We start from the raw sequence: 19,369 nt of genomic DNA on the forward strand, positions 1-19,369 counted from the left end.
TTCCGGTGACTGGGGATGGCTGACCAATAAGTGTCACCCTCGTGTTACCGGAACCAATGAGAGAATGAGAACGACCCCTCCCGGTTTACTGCAGAATTCCGTGGGTCGCCGGTCGCCAAGCGTACCTTTCTGAGGCTTTTGTAGAAAAGGTTAAATTGTAGTTGTTTTGTGTGTTTGTTCTCCGTGTGAAAAGACACTATCGTCAGTGTGTGTGTGCGCGCAATAAAATTTACCGTGTGATGGACGCATCACTGCACTTAAGCAGCAGAGTCCATCCAGAGTCAGCACTTTTTATAGCTGCGGAGGTAGCATTGTGACAGGGTTGCACGTTCAGCAGGGCTACACTCCATGATACAGATGTCATGTCTATGTAACAGTGCCCAAGAGTCAGCGGAAGGGGACAAGTAGATGCAGCATCCTTGCTTTTTTGTTTTTGCTGTGTTGACTGCACACATGCAGGGCACACAGCTGTGTCTGCACTGGTGCAATGCACTGCTAATTTACAAGGGAAACACAAATCCTGCTGTCTCTTGAGCAGATTGTTGCCACAACGATGACCATGCAAAGTAGCACAGAACATGTTACTCTGCTTGTATATGAGTTTGTCTCCGAGCTTGCTGCTAATAAAGTTGTGTTCACTCAAAATGGCTGCCATTACTACCCTTTCATAACCTCATCCATCCCTTTCTTCCTGCGTCCGTTTCATTTAAACTAACGCATCCTAAGAAAGGGGAGGTAGGTGGAGTGGGGGAACCCCCTCCCCAATTCTTGGTCGCCACGGCAACAGAAGTCAGATGACCTTGTCTGAGACTGCTGAGTCAGACATTGAAAGATGGGTGAAGTGAGGGGGAAGAGAAGGAGTATGGCCGCTGTGCTAATGTGGTGCTTTTGTGTCACACACATTTATAAGAAAGTGATGTGCATACACACACGACGAGACGGATAAAGGCCAAGGTGCCTTTTTGGAAAGTATGACGTGAGGCATGAGTCAAGGCTGCAGATGAGTGCTGAATGTCATGTGGTCTCAGTGTCATGCACCACTTGGGAGGCCTTAGGCGAGACTCAGGACTAGTGCTATATTTATAAAACTACACTATTAGATGAGATCCAATACAAACATGCAAGAGGTGTTAAATATCAGGCCCCGCCCCAAGGCAAATCAGCCCCCGAGCCGTGCTGTCCTCTCCAGCAAGCAGCAGTCCAGCCCCCTGAAACCAGCCTGCGACAGTGAACCTCGCGAACCATCCAAAGCAAAACCCGCTAGATCGATCGTCTTCAACCTGAAAGCCACATCACATGCACCTCTCCACGCATTCTCCATGGTGAGTAGTAATGTGTGGCTCAATACTGAAATATCGACACCTCATTTTAGGCTCTAAAATCGATTCTCAAATCAAAAATATCGATACTTTGATACTTCTAACAGGAACACAGTGGAAAGTAAATTATTGAGCCATTGTCTAAATGATTTACTCAGATGTCTTATATTCTTTATTTCATTAGCTATACTATGACTTGAAATGTACTACTTTTTAAACTTACCCGACAGGTTAGGTGGATTTGCACAAAGTATCTTTATCAGATTGATATCGCTGATACCAGCCAGAATTTTACTCTGTATCACATCACAAGCCTAAAATGCCTGCTCTGAAGCACACGAGATGTCGTGATACCAGAACGCGACCACAAATTGGCCGCATCACTATACAAGCCGCAGGGTTAAAAAAAAAGCCTGAGAAAAAAGTAGTGGCTTATACACCAGAAATTATGGTAGTTACATGCAGTCGTGAAAGAATACATACAGGCAGAGTAATACGTATTAGCTTGTCACCAGAAAATCAAAAGACAAGGTCACTTTTGTTCCATTAACTTTTAAACTTTAACCTGTACTATGTCCCAAGTCTGAGACGCTCCCTTTTTTCTCTTTTCCGCCTATCGACGTCGTGCTCCAACCTTCCCTCACTCGTAAACAAGACCCCGAGATACTTGAACTCCTCCACCTAGGGCAGGACCTCATTCCCAACCCGGAGGGAGCAATCCACCCTTTTCCGACTGACAACCATGGCCTTGGATTTGGAGGTGCTGAGTCTCATCCCGGGACATTCACACTCAGATGCAAACCGCCCCAGTAACCACTGAAGGTCACAGCCCGATGAGGTCATCAGGACCACATCGTCTGCAAATAGCAGAGACAAGATCCTAAGGCCCCCACACTGTACTCCATCGACGCCTTGGCTGCGCCTAGAAATTCTGTCCATGAAAATTATGAATAGAATCGGTGACAAAGAGCAGCCTTGGCGGAGGCCAACGTTCACCGAAAACAGGCATTGCATTGCCAGGCTCCTGCTCCGGTTGTACAAGGACCGAATTGCACGTATGGCATGGTAGTGCACCACCAATCCCGTACTCCCAGAGCATCCCCCACAGGACACCGTGAGGGACATGGGCGAATGCCTTTTCCAAGTCCACAAAGCACATGTAGACCGGTTGGGCAAACTCCCATGTACCCTCCAGTACCCTCGCAAGGGTGTAGAGCTGATCCAGTGTTCCGCGTCCGGGACAAAAACCACATTGCACTTCCTGTAGCCGAGGTCATACCCTTCTCTCCAGCACCCCAGAATAGGTTGAGGAGTGTGATCCCCTTATAGTTGGAACACACCCTCCGGTCACCCTTCTTGCAAAGGGGGACTATCACCCCGGTCTGCCAATCCAGAGCTACTGTTCCCGACTTCTACGCAACGTGTCAGCCAAGACAGTCTCTCAACATCCAGAGCCTTGAGGAATTCAGGGTGAAACTCGTCCACCCCCGCAGCTTTGCCGAATGGTTTGCCAGAACCTCTTTGAGGCCAACCGAAAGTCGTACTCCATGGCCTCACCAAACTCCTCACACACCCGAGTTTTTGCCTCGACCACCGCCGAAGCCGCGTGCCGCCTGGCCTGCCGGTACCTGTCAGCTGCTTCAGGAGTCCCACAAACCATCCATGCTCGATAGGACTCCTTCTTTAGCTTGGCGGCACCCCTGACCTCTGGTGTCCACCATCAGGTACGGGGCTTGCCGACACGACTGGCACCGACCACCTTGTCGCTGCAGCTCAGCTCGGCTGCCTCAGCAATGGAGGCACGAAATATGGCCCATTCGGACTCAATCTCCTTGTTCTCCCCTGGGATGCAGGCGAAGCTCTGCCGGAGGTGAGAGTTGAAGACTCAACAAACGGGACATTGCTAGGCGTTCCAAGCACACCCTCACTACACGTTTGGGTCTCCCAGGTCTGCCCGGCATCCTCCCCCGCCATCTAATCCAACTCATCACCAGATGTTAATCAGTTGATAGCTCAGCCCCTCTCTTTACCCGCATGTCCAGAATATGTGGACGCAGGTCTGATGATACGACTACAAAGCCGTTCATAAACCTGCGCCCTAGGGTGTACTGGTGCCAAGTGAGGTTGTGGACATCCTTATGTTCGAACATGGTGTTTGTTATGGACAAACTGTGGTTCACACAGAAATCCAATAACATCACACCGCACGGGTTCAGATCGGGGAGGCCGTTCACACTGTCATTGCCCACATGGGCATTGAAGTCTCACAGTAGAACGACGGAGTCACCAGTTGGGGTGCTCTCCAGCACCACTCTCATGGACTCCAAGAAGGCTGTGTACTCTGAACTGCCGTTTGGCACGTACGCACAAATGACAGTCAAGACCTTTTCCCCAACCTGAAGGCGTATCACCAACCTGGTGCCCGCGGGTTGGTAGCCCCCCACAACCACATGTGGCGTCCGCAGGCCTGCTTTTCATTCAGGTTTTCAGTTAATAATGTGAGAACACTCGAAAGAAATGTATTCTGAAACATAAAATGTGAGTTGTGGATACCAGCATTTTGTGAAAGTTTTGGTAAAACAAGCATATTTGATTTGTTTGGTTTGAAATAAGGTATGAAAATCATTTCTACAAAAATGAGTAGCTCGTGGCCATTTTCATTTTCTAAAAGTAGCTCTTGCAAGAAAAAACGTTGGTGACCCCTGGCGTAGGGAAACGACCCTTTCGTTCACCGGGGATGATTCCACCATAGAGGCACCGAGCCTGGGGGCTATTAATAAGCCCACACCAGCTCGCCGCCTCTCACCTGCAGCAACTCCAGAGTAGAACAAGGTCCAGCCCCTCTTGAGGAGTTTGGTTCTAGAACCCAAACTGTCGGTCGAGGTGAGTCCGACTTGTTTAGTCGCAATGTCTCAACCTATCAGTACTAACTTTGTTGCCATCCTTTAAAAACCGACCAGAACCAACATGTCAAATATCAGCATGCCACAACTTGTGTCAGCATACTTCTCACTCAAATTGGGTGTATGCAGCGCCAAGATTACTTTGTATGCTGGTGTGGGAGTCATCTGTGCGTGTGTGAAGGTGATCCTAGCTAATCCGGTTTTATAAATGTCTGACATAATCTGTGTTCCACTCACAGAGTCCAGAAAGGGGGCAGAAGCAAGAGGAAGAGGAGGGAGGTAAGAGGGAAAAGAGGTAGTGGAAGATGTCAAAATGAGGAATGAGATAACCAGGGATGGATGATGGAGAGGCAGATGAGGTTAAGGAGGATCACAGAAATGAGGCATGAGAAAGGCTAAAAGCAAGGATAGGAGATGAGGAATGAGGATGACACAGATGAAGGAGGGAAGGCGTCAGGTGGGTGGTGATGGAAAATTCCTTTGGGTTTTTTGAGCATGGAACCACATGACAGTTAAGGGGGGTTTACTTACAAAAAGATAAGACAGCAGGTTATGACTATGCTTATAGTCACCATGAGTTATACCATGAGTTATATCAGCCCAATGCAATCCACATTAGACAGTTAGGATCTTGCATGCTTACATTTGCTGTGTTATTTTCAGTGCAATTTATCACCACAAACCTCTCATGACACACATAAAAAACAAGGGCGTTGGAACTAAAATGCCTGAATCAGCAGTTCACTTTCTGCATTTTTCTTCTGAATGGAAACCCCAGTTGTGATCTAAGCATCCAGTACAAGAGCTGGATCAAAAATGTTGCCTTTACTAAGATAACTAGAATTTAATGGGTGTAGACAACCACAAATGGGATATTGGCATCTCCTGTTTCAATAATAAAATTAAATTACTGGCTGTTTTTGCATTATGTCAAATCCATGTAAAAAATGTCCTATCTTCATCACAATTGAAGAAAGCGATACCATTTTTGGTCCATGATGAGATCTAAAGTCCTGTCATGACCACACAAAATTTGAGCCTGATACAACAAAAACTGTGACACAAAAAAATCTCAGAGACAATAAACAGCAGCAGACGATGTAAATTGATACACATAGAGACTCCCACTTTATTGAGGGATGGAGGAGTCAGCTGATGTTGCTTTTCGAGCTTTCTTTCTCTGCACAGGTAATAAGGATATCAGATGCAAACAAAAAAAACCCAACACATTTCCACATAACATTGGTCCAATAAAAAAAACATTACAATCTGAATAAAGGTGCAGACATTTTATTTTTACCCTTCAATGGCCCACCCTTCCAGAATCATAATGGCACTGCCCAAATGGCCGTCATGCTCCACGAACCAGAAAGTCACTAACAAGCAGATGGACATTTTCCTTCAAATAATTCAGCCTTGGCAGAGGTTTAACGTGTTTTTAGCACAGTGCTGCATATCAGTGCAGACCACAACAATAAACATATTGCTCTTTAAGATAAAGAGAGTTTTACTATCATTCCAAAGGTACCATTTGTGATACAGCTCTTGTATTGGATCTCATTAGATTGGTATCTGTAGGAACCTATTTGGTATTCATCTGGTTCCCTCTCTTCCTCTCAGTAGCTGTTCTTTTAGTACCACCAATCAATGCGGCAGAACTTATTTTTCCCCATCCTAACCTTAACATGTTGTCATTGCTCCATTCACATCTCAGCTACTCCGCTATAAAAGGTCACATCCACGTCAACACATGCAAACAAAGGACTGTTGCGAATATAGAACACATGTAGTGGAAGTTACTACTACTGCTACTACTACTCCTGAACTGCTGCACACAAAAGGGTGACATTTTGTCAAAGCATGCACCCCGACTTTGTTGCTTATGCTATTATTTTTCTGACAAATACACCTCATGGTGGCGCTGCTACTAACCCACATAAGTGAAATGAAATTTCTCACACCGCTCTACAAAACACCCATTGTAACTTAACGGTGTTGACAGTGTGCAACAAGCAGCATAAGGCTGCACATGTAGCATTAACGCTGCTTTCACAGATGTGCCAGATACCTACAAAGCCGTGGGCAGAATAACAGATGTCAGCCAAATCAACTTTGCATTCGCCACAATCTGGACGCTCCTTTTCTCCTCTTTAGTCCCAAGGCCAAATTTCAAACGTGGGCTCATCGGAGTGCAGCAAATGTTTGCTATTTTGCCTGCGGTCCAGAGCCTAAAGAGGTTGGCAGTGTTTCAAGGTGGTGTTAGTTTATTGTGGAATATGGCTTTGCATTAAAGATGCAGCGTCAAATTGTGCTTGCAAAGAACAAACTGTTATGTCTGTGCTGTGAACAACTGAAATGGAGCTACATGAAATGGCTTTGTTTGTAAAGGGTATCAGCTACTAGTGTCTTGGTCTTGTTCAATGTTTGTTTATTCTATACCTGTCACTAAAATGAAAACATAATAAAATGTTAATGAGTCATTAGGTGGAAAGGATATGTGTGTTCATTCTCAGTTTACTCTTGAAGCACTCATGTTAGATGCTGATTAGGAATTCATGAATGCTAACTGCACTTCTACCTGCTAATCAGATTATGTCTATCCTATTAACAGCTAGAATTACTCATTTTTACTGCTTTTTTAAACAGATATAAAAGAGGTAAGAAATTAGTTTAGTGCGGTCATACTGAAAAGGAAAAAAATGAATTCTTGAATAAAATACGTTTACAAAGTCGTAACACTACAGTATGAGAACATATTGTATGCAGTGTGGTACCTCGGTTTTTGTAGGACTCAGTTTTCAATGGAAATTAATTCATTCATTCATTCATTTTCTATGCCGCTAAATCCTCATTAGGGTCGTGGGGGTATACTGGAGGCTATCCCAGCTGACTTTGGGTGAGAGGCGGGGTACATCCTGGACTGGTCGCCAGCCAATAACATGGCACAATTTAGAGTTGTCAATTAACCTAACATGCATGTTTTTGGAATGTGGGAGGAAGCCGGAGAAAACCTACGCATGCACGGGGAGAACATGCAAACTCCACACAGAAATGTCCATCGTGCAGCCTTGACGGAAACTATTGCAAAAAATATGTTTCGGTTTTCGTACAAGGTCTCAGTTATTGTACAGCCTAACAGTACGCCTAATAATGTATTCCGTTTGCCCGTGTATCATTCTGTGGACTCGAGTGGCAAAACAAAGCATCCATGCATTGGTGAATGGACCGTGGTTCTTTTAGAGCACAAACTGAAGGTGTTGATCATTAAAATCACCTGCTTTAGTGACTGGCTGGAGAGAAAACCTGCAGCGTCTCGGCCCTCCATGGCACGAGTTTGACACCCCTGTTTTAGAGTATAGACAGATTCCAGTCAGGGAATCCTTTTAAAGGAAAACTGCACTTTTTTGGAAAAAACCTTTCCCTTTTCTGCGTGTTCTAAATAGAGAAAAACTGCAGGCACAAGGCAACTAACAATGCAGGTAATGGGATTTACCTAGTCTGCCTATTGAACCTTCTATTAAAACACCTCCAAAAACCTTCATCATTTCATGGTTTCATATACTGTACATGCTGTGACCATGTAGTAACAGGTACATTCATGACATGTAATACTTATATTACATGTTTTTACAATATTTTGGTCAATTTCAGCATTACCGAAACTTCTTTCCTGGGTGCCCATAGCAATAAATGCTACTTCCGTCAACAGCAACATGGAGCGTTTGCTATCACTAATCATATCCGACTTCATGAGAGCCGCTGACTACTACGTTTTACTTTTACTCCCCCCAGGCAGACAAAATGTTGCTGGGTGCTAGGTAGATCCAGCTATAGAGAAACACTAAGCCATTATAGTTATAATGTAGTACCAGTGCTAAATGTTCCATGGATTAAAAAAAAGAGCTTAATAAAAACAAGTCAGTTAACAGTTCTTTTGTCAAGTTTTGAATTCTAATTCTACCACTTACCCAATCAAGTGGTGTCCCAATTCTCCTTAAATCAAGGGGTAAGGGGTAAGTGCTCAGGTGTGTACTGCCCTTGAAACCAAGTGTGGTCAGGGGTCAGACATGAAACGAAGGGGTAGGCGGAGTTTACACGGATACCACATTTGAAGATTAGACGACTATGGACGACATCTTATGAACCAGCTTTGACTATGAAAATCCAGTCAAAGACAGCTCTACTATTATGACTTCAATACTATAACATTACAACTTTTTTCTCCAAACATTCAGACTTTACTCATGGGAAGTTTTGTCTTTTTTGGTATAATTTTCCATTTTTTCCCCATTTCAGCTTGACCCTAAACTTCTCGTGTAATACTTCAGCATTTTATTCAAACCTGGAGTCAAAATTATTCATTACTTTATACTAAAAACTGCACATTTTATGAGGTATGAACCCCCCACGACCTTTTTTTTGGAACACTAACCACAATATCCCTGTAATATCGCTCTCTAGCTCTTTTGCCAGAAAGTCTGAGCTTTTTTTGGGAGTTGGATTTGGGACAAAAACGTAGCCACTTATCAAAGTCATTCATGTTTAATGCACCACTCTCCTGTTGCTGTGTAAATGAGGTTACTAGAATGAGGGCAAAATAGCTTTTAACTACTATTATTACATAGCGGATTAGCGCTGACGCACAATGGAAAAACCTATTAGGGCAACATTTTCAGAAATACTTTGTTACTTTTCTTTTAATCCTCCAGTCTTTTACCAGATGGCACATGTGGCTACATTTAGGGGTCACTGCGAGGTGGGCCGGTCATCTATTTGCCAGAGCTGCTTTGAAGCTGTTTGCTTTTTTCTTTTCAAGTCTGCTGTGCTTGTCGTTTGTCATGCCCACTTATCAAAAAGGGTAACGTTTGCCTGGGCAGACGGTACAGGTTGTCTGTAAGCTTGGGTCAAGTGTTTTATTTTCCTCTTTCTAGCATGTGTATGTGCTGGCAAGAATGTTTAGTCACTGTGATAAGTGAGCTGCCATGCAGAGTACAGCAAACTGATTTAAGAGGCAGGCAAGTCTGCAAGCCGCCACACACAGCAGTGTGTGGCTGCTTGAGGAGTGATGGGAGTGATGGGAGTGCAGACGGCCTTGCAGCAGTGCTGGAGTCAGGCCATGTGCACAGTGTAAGGAACCGGCCCTTTAATACCTGTCATCCAATCACGCAGGGTATGCTCGGAGTAGGCTGTCCTTGGGAACGACCTTGCAGGGAGGAGGAGGTTGGTGGTGGGAGGGCCTAGGGATGGAGAGGGTGCAGGGATAAGGGAAAAAAAGCGCTCTAATTGACACAAAGTAAAACGTCACATAGCAGATTGGTGGTTAGATCCACATGGGAGACACATGAATGAGAGCGAGAGTTGCGGACGCTAAGAGGATTTAAAGTTCAGCCGCATAGCTCAGCTTCACCGCACCTCACTGTCTGTTCCCTCTGTGGCCGTTATGGACGTCATCGCCGACAGATTAAACCACGCGCCTGCTCCTATCATTGCATAAGGAATTCTCTGAAACAAGGATAAGAATAGTTTTGATAGAGGGCAATATAATAATACGTAACCGCCATGATTAGTGGCTAATGGAATAGAGAAGAAAAGAAAAACAGCAAAGAGACCTTGTAAATGTGTTCTTCTATTAAAGTAAAATGCAGAACCTTGTGTCAAAGTTCAACAGCTTTAAGTTGGGGTCGACAATGTTCTCCACTCCGGTGCCGTAGGTGGCAGTAAGACACTGTGGTCTATTATTAGTCTAAACATATTAAAATATGACACAATGACACAAAACATTAAGATATTTCCTTACATTTCATTACCTTAACACTGCATAGCATGGCTTATCCGGCATGATAGAGTGAAAAGAGGTTCTCCTCCCATCCCATGTGGAAGTGGTAAGTTTTGGCTTCTTAAGTTAAGAATCAATACATTTGCATTGTGGGAAGTTGAGTAATTCTGTGCTTTAACGGTGTCTCTATTCTCTCTCTTCTGTCTGCATTGCCCATTGTCTTCTGCTTACTGATTGGCTGTAGCCCACTGTCAAGCAATCTGAAGTGCCGTCTCTTGTTGTAGCAAACTAGCTAACCGTGTAAGCTGCTTGCTAACAATAGAAGAAACAGACGAAGCTAACCGCGTGTGACTCTGAAAGCTGTATTGTTGCAAGTTTTCTCCCCCACAAAAACCCACAATGTCGACGAAATGTTCTGCACCCAAAAGACAGAGGAAGCCAGCCATCACACAAAAAGTTGGACTACTGGGCATGTTGAAGGAAGGCAGAAGTTACACGGCTGTTGCGCGCCATTACGGAATACTGTAAATGAACCTTCGGTTCATGGAGGACGGCAAGGAGGAAACTACGACAACAGGAGCAATATGTTTTAACAAGGAGACAAAAACGCTACCGCCAAACAGCGGCAGGATGAAGGGGCACAGTCACAGGAATGAAATACGTGTGAGTCAATTAATAATTTCGTGTGTCCAGCCGAGTAGGTTTATCATTAAACTTCAAACGAAATTTGAACTTTGAGAGTGTTTAAATAAGAGAGAAATGCCTGTCTGAGATAGATATATAAAGTGAATGGTGAGGGGTTTTACAGCCTTAAAACATATATAATAATTGTAAAAAAATTCAGTTGGCTACTTCGCGGATTTCACTTATTGCGGGCTATTTTGGGAGATTTTAATCTCGCAAGCTCTCGTGACACCTCTATGCATTATTCCTAATTATGGTTACATGTATTTGGAACATGCATACAGTATACACTGAATGCTTCATGTTACAAGTCACAGTTCCACGTGTCCGAAAAGGAGTAGGAAGAAGCAGAGCTACTACTACCTATTTTGTGCTGCTTGGCTTGTCATGACTCGACTCTCTTTTGATGCTGTTCCACTGGCAAATACAGGTATTACGAGTTGCTTGTTCGAGTAAATGAATTGCAAGCATGTACAATAAAGCCACAGTCATAAAAGAAGTATGTGTGAAATAGAGCAAGCACAATCACAAACAGGCCAGCAACAAAGCACTAATGATGCATTCACTTGAAGAATGCCAAGTAAGACTCTTCTGGGGCCTTCTCTGCATGGAGGTGTCAGCAAAAAAAAAACAACAACCTACCAGATGCTTTGGCTAGTGTGTGGCCTCATTCTGTTACAGCAAGTTCCATTTGCATCCACACAGTTGCTAAATTACAACAGGCTTTCTAATTAATAATTATAGTACGAGAATGAAGTCCAAATCCTAACACAATGGTGTCACAAAATTACATGAAAAAAATGCCATTTTAAAAGAATAAAATAACAATTTTACAAGAATAAATGTGTAATATTCCAAGAATAAATTTGGAATGTTAAGAGAATGTCACAATATTACAAAAAAAGGTTGTAATTTTCTGCTAATAAAGTCAAAGGATTTCACAATATTACAGGAAAAAAAAACCAGCGCCATCTGCTGAATACAGAAGGGTACTGTCCCCTTTGCACATGGTGCAGAACATGTTGAGATAAAGTTTTCTCATTTAGTTGAAACCATAGTTCAGTGTCTTGAGAATTGACCACTCTTCTGCCACTTGCTTTTTTTTGTCAACCCATATTTGTTGCGAGAAAGCGCATAATGGAGGCAGTGATTCAAGGCTTGACGAAGGTGCTGAACAGGTTACGGTATGAGAAACTTGGCAGGCCTGCTGGTTCTGTTCCCAATGGGTCAATGTGTTGTAATGGTAACCTGGTGCAATGCTAGCTAGGCAACCACAGCAATGTTTTCATTATGGCTGCAACCTGTCACCCATTCAGACATGGCGTCGACTGTATCTCAAAGGCACAGTAAGAGTCAGCCTTCTCTTCTTCTCACATGTGAACTTATCACACGCGCGGTCATCTCCATACGACACTGCCGCTAACGGGAAAACATTTATCCTTCGACATATATGGAGGGAGGGTGCTGCTGCCCTGTCACGGCCACACCAAGTGAAACGACCCTGGGGAGTGAAGGTCGCCGTGGCAACTACAAGCTCTCCTTCCCTCCCATCCCCCCATTCATTTCACTCCTCAGTACATTACTCATCGGTCACATGCCACACACACCCACACATATAACGTAAAAGGATGTACATACACTCACAGGCCACTACATTAGGTACACCTTCTCAATCTAAGCATCCAAGACAAGAGTTGCTTAATTTAATTTAATCTTTGCTACATGACAGGTTCAGACTATTAGAGACACGAACTGCAGTTGTAACAATAAACATATTCCATTACCCGATTGGCCGACGTATAAGACGACCACTTTTGGTCATGACTTGTTTTGAAAACATATTTTCGAAGAGAAAATCAAAGTCAAAAATATGGAAAATTTCCAGGTCACTGGTGTATGTGAGTGGCAGGAAGAAGAGCTCTGAAGCCCTTGGGTAGACGTTGGTGGGCACCACCTGTTGGTACTCCACAAATATAAGACAACGCTTCTTTTTGAGAGTTTTTTCTAGGAAAAAAATACTTGCAGTCGTGCCTCACACCATGTGGTTCGAACATTGCTCCTTCACTCTATAGCAGTGATCCCCAACCCCCGGGACGCGGCCCGGTACCGGTACTGTTGTGGCTGTACTCCAGCTGATACTCAACTCTGTCACTTACTGTCCGCAGGACCGGAAGACATTTATTGAAACACACACAAGCACAAGTCTTATTTACTGTATGCCTTAAATAGCTTATTTTCTCTCGATTATATCTGCTATATTGGGTAATATAACGTTAAAAAAACTAATAACGTTAAAAAAACATTGGTTTTCTATGATGCAAACATTTATATTTCCTTTGTTTATAGCAATGTACATGCAAGCTTCTTCAGACACGTGCAGTTCTTACGAGGAACAGCAACAATAGTAAGCTTTGGCTTTCTGTTGCAGGGGAATTACCTGAAACTTTAAATGTGCTGGGCCATCATGACTCATTACTTTTTGCGTCGTGCCATCTTGTGTCCTCTATGGGCCTCTGTCGCTTCCTTCCCTCCTAGCTCCTCCTCCCTAAAGGATGGCTGTGTCTAATTTGAGCTGTACCGCTTCGCTTTGCTGTAAAGCAGGGGCTTTACACGTTTTCCACCGAGGGTCACATACTGAAAAATGAAAGGATGCAAGGGACACTTTGATATTTTGTAAACCAACATAGATATGTAGATATGCTAAGAAGTTGTATATATATATATATATATATAATTATATATATTATATATTATATATATATATATATATATATATATATATATATATATATATATATATATATATATATATATATATATATATTTCAAGAAAAAAACTGCATCTCAGCTTTTTGATATAGGTGGAAAAAACAAATATCAACTTTCATTTTCCTCATTTATGGTATGTTGTTTTTAAAAAAATATTCCAAATTATATTCAACTTTCTTCTTAAATAATATTTTCAAATTTTCTTTTCAGAATATTATGGATTTATTTCCATAATATATTGACTTTATTCCCATAAAATTATCATTTTGTTTTTATAATCTAATTTGCCAATAATTACAACTTAATAACAATATTTTACATTTTTTATGTTAAAAAAAATATAAAAAAATATAAACAATATTAAAAAAAAATATATATATATATATATATATATATAAATATTTCAACCGTATGCTACTAAAATTATGTTATTATTCCTCACAGTATTAAGACTCATAAAATAATTTTTATTTCTCGTAAAAAGTTGTTTTTTTTCTTGTTAGATCACAACTTTTTTTGCTTAATAATTTGACTTTATTCTTGTAAAATTACTGCTGATAGAGCCATTTTTGCTGTTGTTCTTATTGAATTATATTTTTAAAATGTGCCACAGGCCAATAAAAAAAAAAAACAGTCGTGGGCTGGAAATGGCCCCCAGGCAGCACTTTGAACACCCCTGCTCTAACTACAGTATTTACAGCTTCCGCATGCTTTCTAACAACATCCATGAACCATCTTGTGTTTGTGTCGATGGTTCTTGCTGTGAGTGTGATGATGAACAGTGAGATGAAAAAGGGCGGAATGCAGGCGGTGGGGTGGTAGTTATTTGACCGAGGCAACCCTAACAGCTGATTGGCTAATCCCATGTCCTCTGAGCCATCCCATGGTGCTTAGAGGAAGGAGCGCTCCCAAGGTTATACATGCTAACACATGGAGGGGCGGGAAGGGGGGTGGGGGGAGACAAGCACTGTGCAACGCATGCACAGACGAATGAAGCGGAGTCTTATCCTTGACAAAGCTCGTGGGATTGTCACATTTCCATTTAAAGTGCTACACACACGTTAAAGCACTAAATCACAGGTCATTCTGTACCGTCAATAGAGCAAGGTGAGTGACACACACAAGGACACCAACTATCAACAGATGCTCCTGAACGCATCATGCAGAACTGACATTTGAATGTTGGTTTTGTACTAAAACAGAGAGGAAGGGATACTATGACGTGCATCTGCACCACTGCAATGTAACACTACAATAATAGTAACCTCTGTATCTATTCTATTTCTATTAAACACGTTGTCTATCAGATGGTCTTTAGGTCAAGGTCAACTTTATTATCCCCGAGGGGCAATTGTTCTGGGGCCAGCAGTATCACACAGACAACAAGCCAACAATAAATACTAAATGAAAAACAAAAACAATAAATACAACACCAACATTACAAACAGTTATTCAGCAGAACAGTGGCTGCCGGAACCAAAGAATTCCTCATCCTATTGGTCCTACATTTAGGAACACCGTATCTGCGACCCGATGGAAGCAAGCCTGAACTCATCATGCAGGGGGTAACTGGGACTTACACTGCATTCTGTACATAAGCCTACTTTATTCGTCTCCGATTAACCACATAATTATGTAACCTAAATATTTGGTTGTACAGTATTTATTTTTACAAAGTATTTTGAATGTTTTATATTTTTATTATATATTTTTTTATTAATATAATATATATATTAAAAATAATACATTCATCATTTTTAATTTTCTATTTTTATTATTTTTTTTAAATAATACAATTATTTATCAGTTGCCTGGAATTTATGTAATTATTTACCCATTATTTTAAATAATGGATTATTTTCTGTTCACTTTTCTTTGTAGTTGTACATGCACACTTTATTTTTAGTAATTACTGACCTTTTTGATATGAAATTTTCGCAGTGCCCAGTGTTCTGGCCTTAGAGGCAGCCGCCAAAATAATTCTAATTAAATTAATATAATCATTTTTGAAAATAACACAATTATCAATATTTTTTTTTTACATAAAACAATTATTTAATATTTAATATGTTAAAAAAGTGCTTCTTTAGATGTAATTCCAAGTCTTATTTAAAGTAATTACTAACCTTTCAACATGCAATTTTCCCAACATTTTCTGACCTTTGAAGCTGTCAAAATGAACAAGACAGGCAATCCCCATGACAACTGCACTCCACCCACCCACCAAGACAGTAAATGAAAATACATGTAGAGTAGACATAGCACATTCTGTTTTGCATAAGCCCCCCACGTCAGCTTTGTGATAACCCACAATGCGAGAGTGCTAGTCTGCTGCGTCCAGCTGTTAGCGCTGCCGTACGAGCCACACTATTCTGCCCAGAGGACATAAGCGGTGGCTGAGGTCAATTAGGATTAAGTTGTGCCACATTAAAATAGAACTGTGGAACCGCTAACGTCAAGAGGTTAATCTCAATCTGTGTGTCAAGCAATGGTGAAGAGTTTTATAATTACCAGTAGATTGAATTTTGTTCTTCAAACACTGCCTGAGTCTACACAGGCAGTGGGAGATCTTTGTGGAATTTCTAGCACAGCTCTCATGACATCCAAGACAAAAATACAGCCTATGAAAATAAACAGTGTGATTAGTAGTTAGCTTCCTGGTTCATGGAAGATGATGTCAGACATGAACAACGGCCAAACAGTGAAAATATCGTACATTCATAATGCCCACCTACTTACATACTGTACCTGCCTAACCAACTAGCTATCTACCTGCTTACCCATGTGACCACAACAACAGTGTTTGCTAGCATGCTAACAAAGTAGCAAGGAGCAGGAGTGGTGTCAGCAGTGTGGCAGTAAAAAGCATTGCGGCTGCGTGCAAAACTTGTCATGCACAAGTTTCCCGGTGGTGGCACAGAACTGTGGACGTCAAATACGTCCAACCTCATCGTGCACATGAAGCCGCATCACACGGGAAACTCCCACGGGGCTGCAAAAAGTCATAAAACATAACAGAAAAGAGCGAGCCCCTGTCGGTGGCGAGTAATGTCGGGGTTAAACACCTCAAACCTCGCTATATTATGCCAAGCAGTCACTACATTGTGGATAAAACTATACCCCACATGCATAAAGAAGTAAACAGGTGAGTTTTTCCTCATACCTACTGTTCACTGTTTGAGTAATACCACTTGATTAAGACTTTACTAACATTCCGCACTTTACAAAATAAGTCCCAAAAGTATGTATGAGTCATGCTTTTCCAACATTCCACACTACAAAATAAATAAAAGTATGTATGATTCATGTTGATATCGGATCAACATCGGTATCGGCCGATAATCGACCTACCCAAAACAACTACCTACCTACCAAACCAACTAGCTATCAGTCTACCTGTATACATACCTCCCTAACCAACGATTTACCCACCTACTTAATCAACGCCCCGCCAATCTAACAAACCAAATATCATAATTATTAGCTACACACAGCTAGCTACATTAACAAGTAGCATATTTTAACCTTTTAACAAGCAACATGTGTTCAGCGAAGACCACGTTGTTTTTTTTTTCTTTTGAGCAAAAACAAAGAAAAACATTCTTCCTTACAAACAATCTTGAATGTATTAATTTTAAATTGAAAATGAAACTAATTGGCAGGTTTTATGTTTATTCTTTGTTTTGAATAAAAGGGAAAACTGGAGATTCGTGCTTGCCTCTGTTTTGCACTGTTATATAACAACATGTGTTCAATAATAATAATAATAATGCTTAGTCTTAACACTGTCAGATGTATTCCTTTAATAATACGTGGAGTACAGCATAGTAGTCTGCCTCGTGTAGATCTGCACTGTCTCCCTTTTCTTTTTTATCAGTTGATCCCTCTTTTCATTCCTCTCCAGTCTCACATTATGCCTGCCAACCGCCCCCAACACCCACCCTCCAAACAGTGCGAGGGCGTCTTCTTGACAGCATCACTCACCACACTGCTGGCGCTCGTCCCTCGGCTGTCCTCTTGTTCTCCTCTCGCACACTGCGTCCTTCTTGCCTAACAAATAGTTACGCCCACCAATGAGGAAAAGGAAAAAAGAAACAAAAACCTAAGCGGTGAAGCTGAGCGTTTACTTTGTGGCTTAAGTCACTTTGTAGACACCCTAATGCGACAAAATATGGGAATATGAGGTGAATATAAGGTCAGCTAGCTAGCTAGCTAGCTAACAGCTGAAATTTGTAAAAGTGCTAACAAACAGTTTTAACTACGACTAGGGGAGTAACTTCAATACATGTTTAACCACACTAATACACGACTAATTTGAGAAATTAATATATTAAAAAAGCCATTATTGCCACCATCACAGTTAGCCTAACTTTAGAAGCTTGTGGTGCGCTACGTCTTGACCTTGGTACACCCCAGGCGGGTGGTGCTTTAATAACTTTGCGTCGCTCTACTGAGTTCAGCTCTACTTTAATTATAAACCAAGCACACAGTAGCTGAGGTGAAAAATCATCAGTTCTTTTCAGTTGTCAATTTTACACACACTTTAATTTGATATTATGATACATACATACACTATATAATCTATTTAATTGGAAAGCATATTGCTATTTTAACCTTGTAAAGAAAAATGCACATCTCCAGTTGTTGGGCATGTTTATTTTTGGCTAAAACATGAAGAAAAACGTTTTTCCCTGTATACATACATACTAAAATCGTCACAAATACACATACAAAAATTTAAACATGTATAAAAACAATCTAAGTTGTTTTAGGCTAGTAATAGTATGAAATAAAATAATATAAAAAATTGAAGTAAAACAATAAAATACATAATATAAAGATATATACAATTAAATAATGAATAATTATGAGCATTTATATACAATTTACATACAACTTTTGTGAGTTTTTCTTAATCCAAAAAATAACCCTAACAATTTTTCTTTGTGCTTTGAATTGTAAAAATGATACAGTAGAAAAAAAAATATGAATAATGGACGTACCTATAAAAAGTCCTAAAAATGCCTATTTTTGAACCTCTAAAACCTGGAATATACCTCTTGTAGTTATTAGACAGATTTTAATTGAACTTTTACATAGTAAGAAACCACATCACATCTTGTCAAAGTATCTTCCTGCTGGAAAATGTTGAGTGACTTGACTTGTGACACAGCACCCCCTGCTGGATTCACAGCACACTGCGCCATCAAATCGCTTTACATAGACGTTACCATTTAAAAGCCCGCAACGAGTACAATTTAAAGCTGGGGAAAGAAACGCGCAAATATGCGGAGCTCTATCGTATATCAAGACAATATATTTGGGGTGAAAGGTCACTAGCGGTCACATTTTGGTTTTACACGTTGACTCAAGCTCTTTGCAAGGAAAAGGTCATTTGAGGTGGATCCAGTCTTCATAGACACGTGCTTATGTTACAAGGAGTTCTGATAAAACTGCTACTTGACGAATGGCACATTTGGAGTCTTTGTAGCTCTTAAAATAGACGTTAAGGACACTTATCAGGCTCAAGCAGGCCTGTCTTTTATGAGCTTGAGGCGTGTGTGTTTGTACTCACCAACCAAGCTAGCAGCATGCATCCAAACATGCTCATCATGGTCATACACATGTTGATGATGACGAGGAGGTGGAGGCCGGGCAGGCCGGGTCCATCAGGTTAGTCAGCCATGACAGTACGGCCAGTGCCACTCCAGGTCACACGTTAATTCCACACTCACCTACTTCCTTTTTCCGGGATGCCATAACAATTCCCTCCTCCCTTTTTGGTGTCCAGCCTGGTCGTCTCAGTCCTGGTCTTCTTTGGTTCCTCTATTTTCAAAGCAGCTTGGCAGCATTGACGCTAGAAGGTTTATGCTCGGCCTGTGCTTGTTACCTGCTTGGCAATTCACACACAGCCTGTT

This window comes from Dunckerocampus dactyliophorus, chromosome 7 (assembly GCF_027744805.1).
Source record: "Dunckerocampus dactyliophorus isolate RoL2022-P2 chromosome 7, RoL_Ddac_1.1, whole genome shotgun sequence".
NCBI classification, from domain to species: Eukaryota; Metazoa; Chordata; class Actinopteri; order Syngnathiformes; family Syngnathidae; genus Dunckerocampus; species Dunckerocampus dactyliophorus.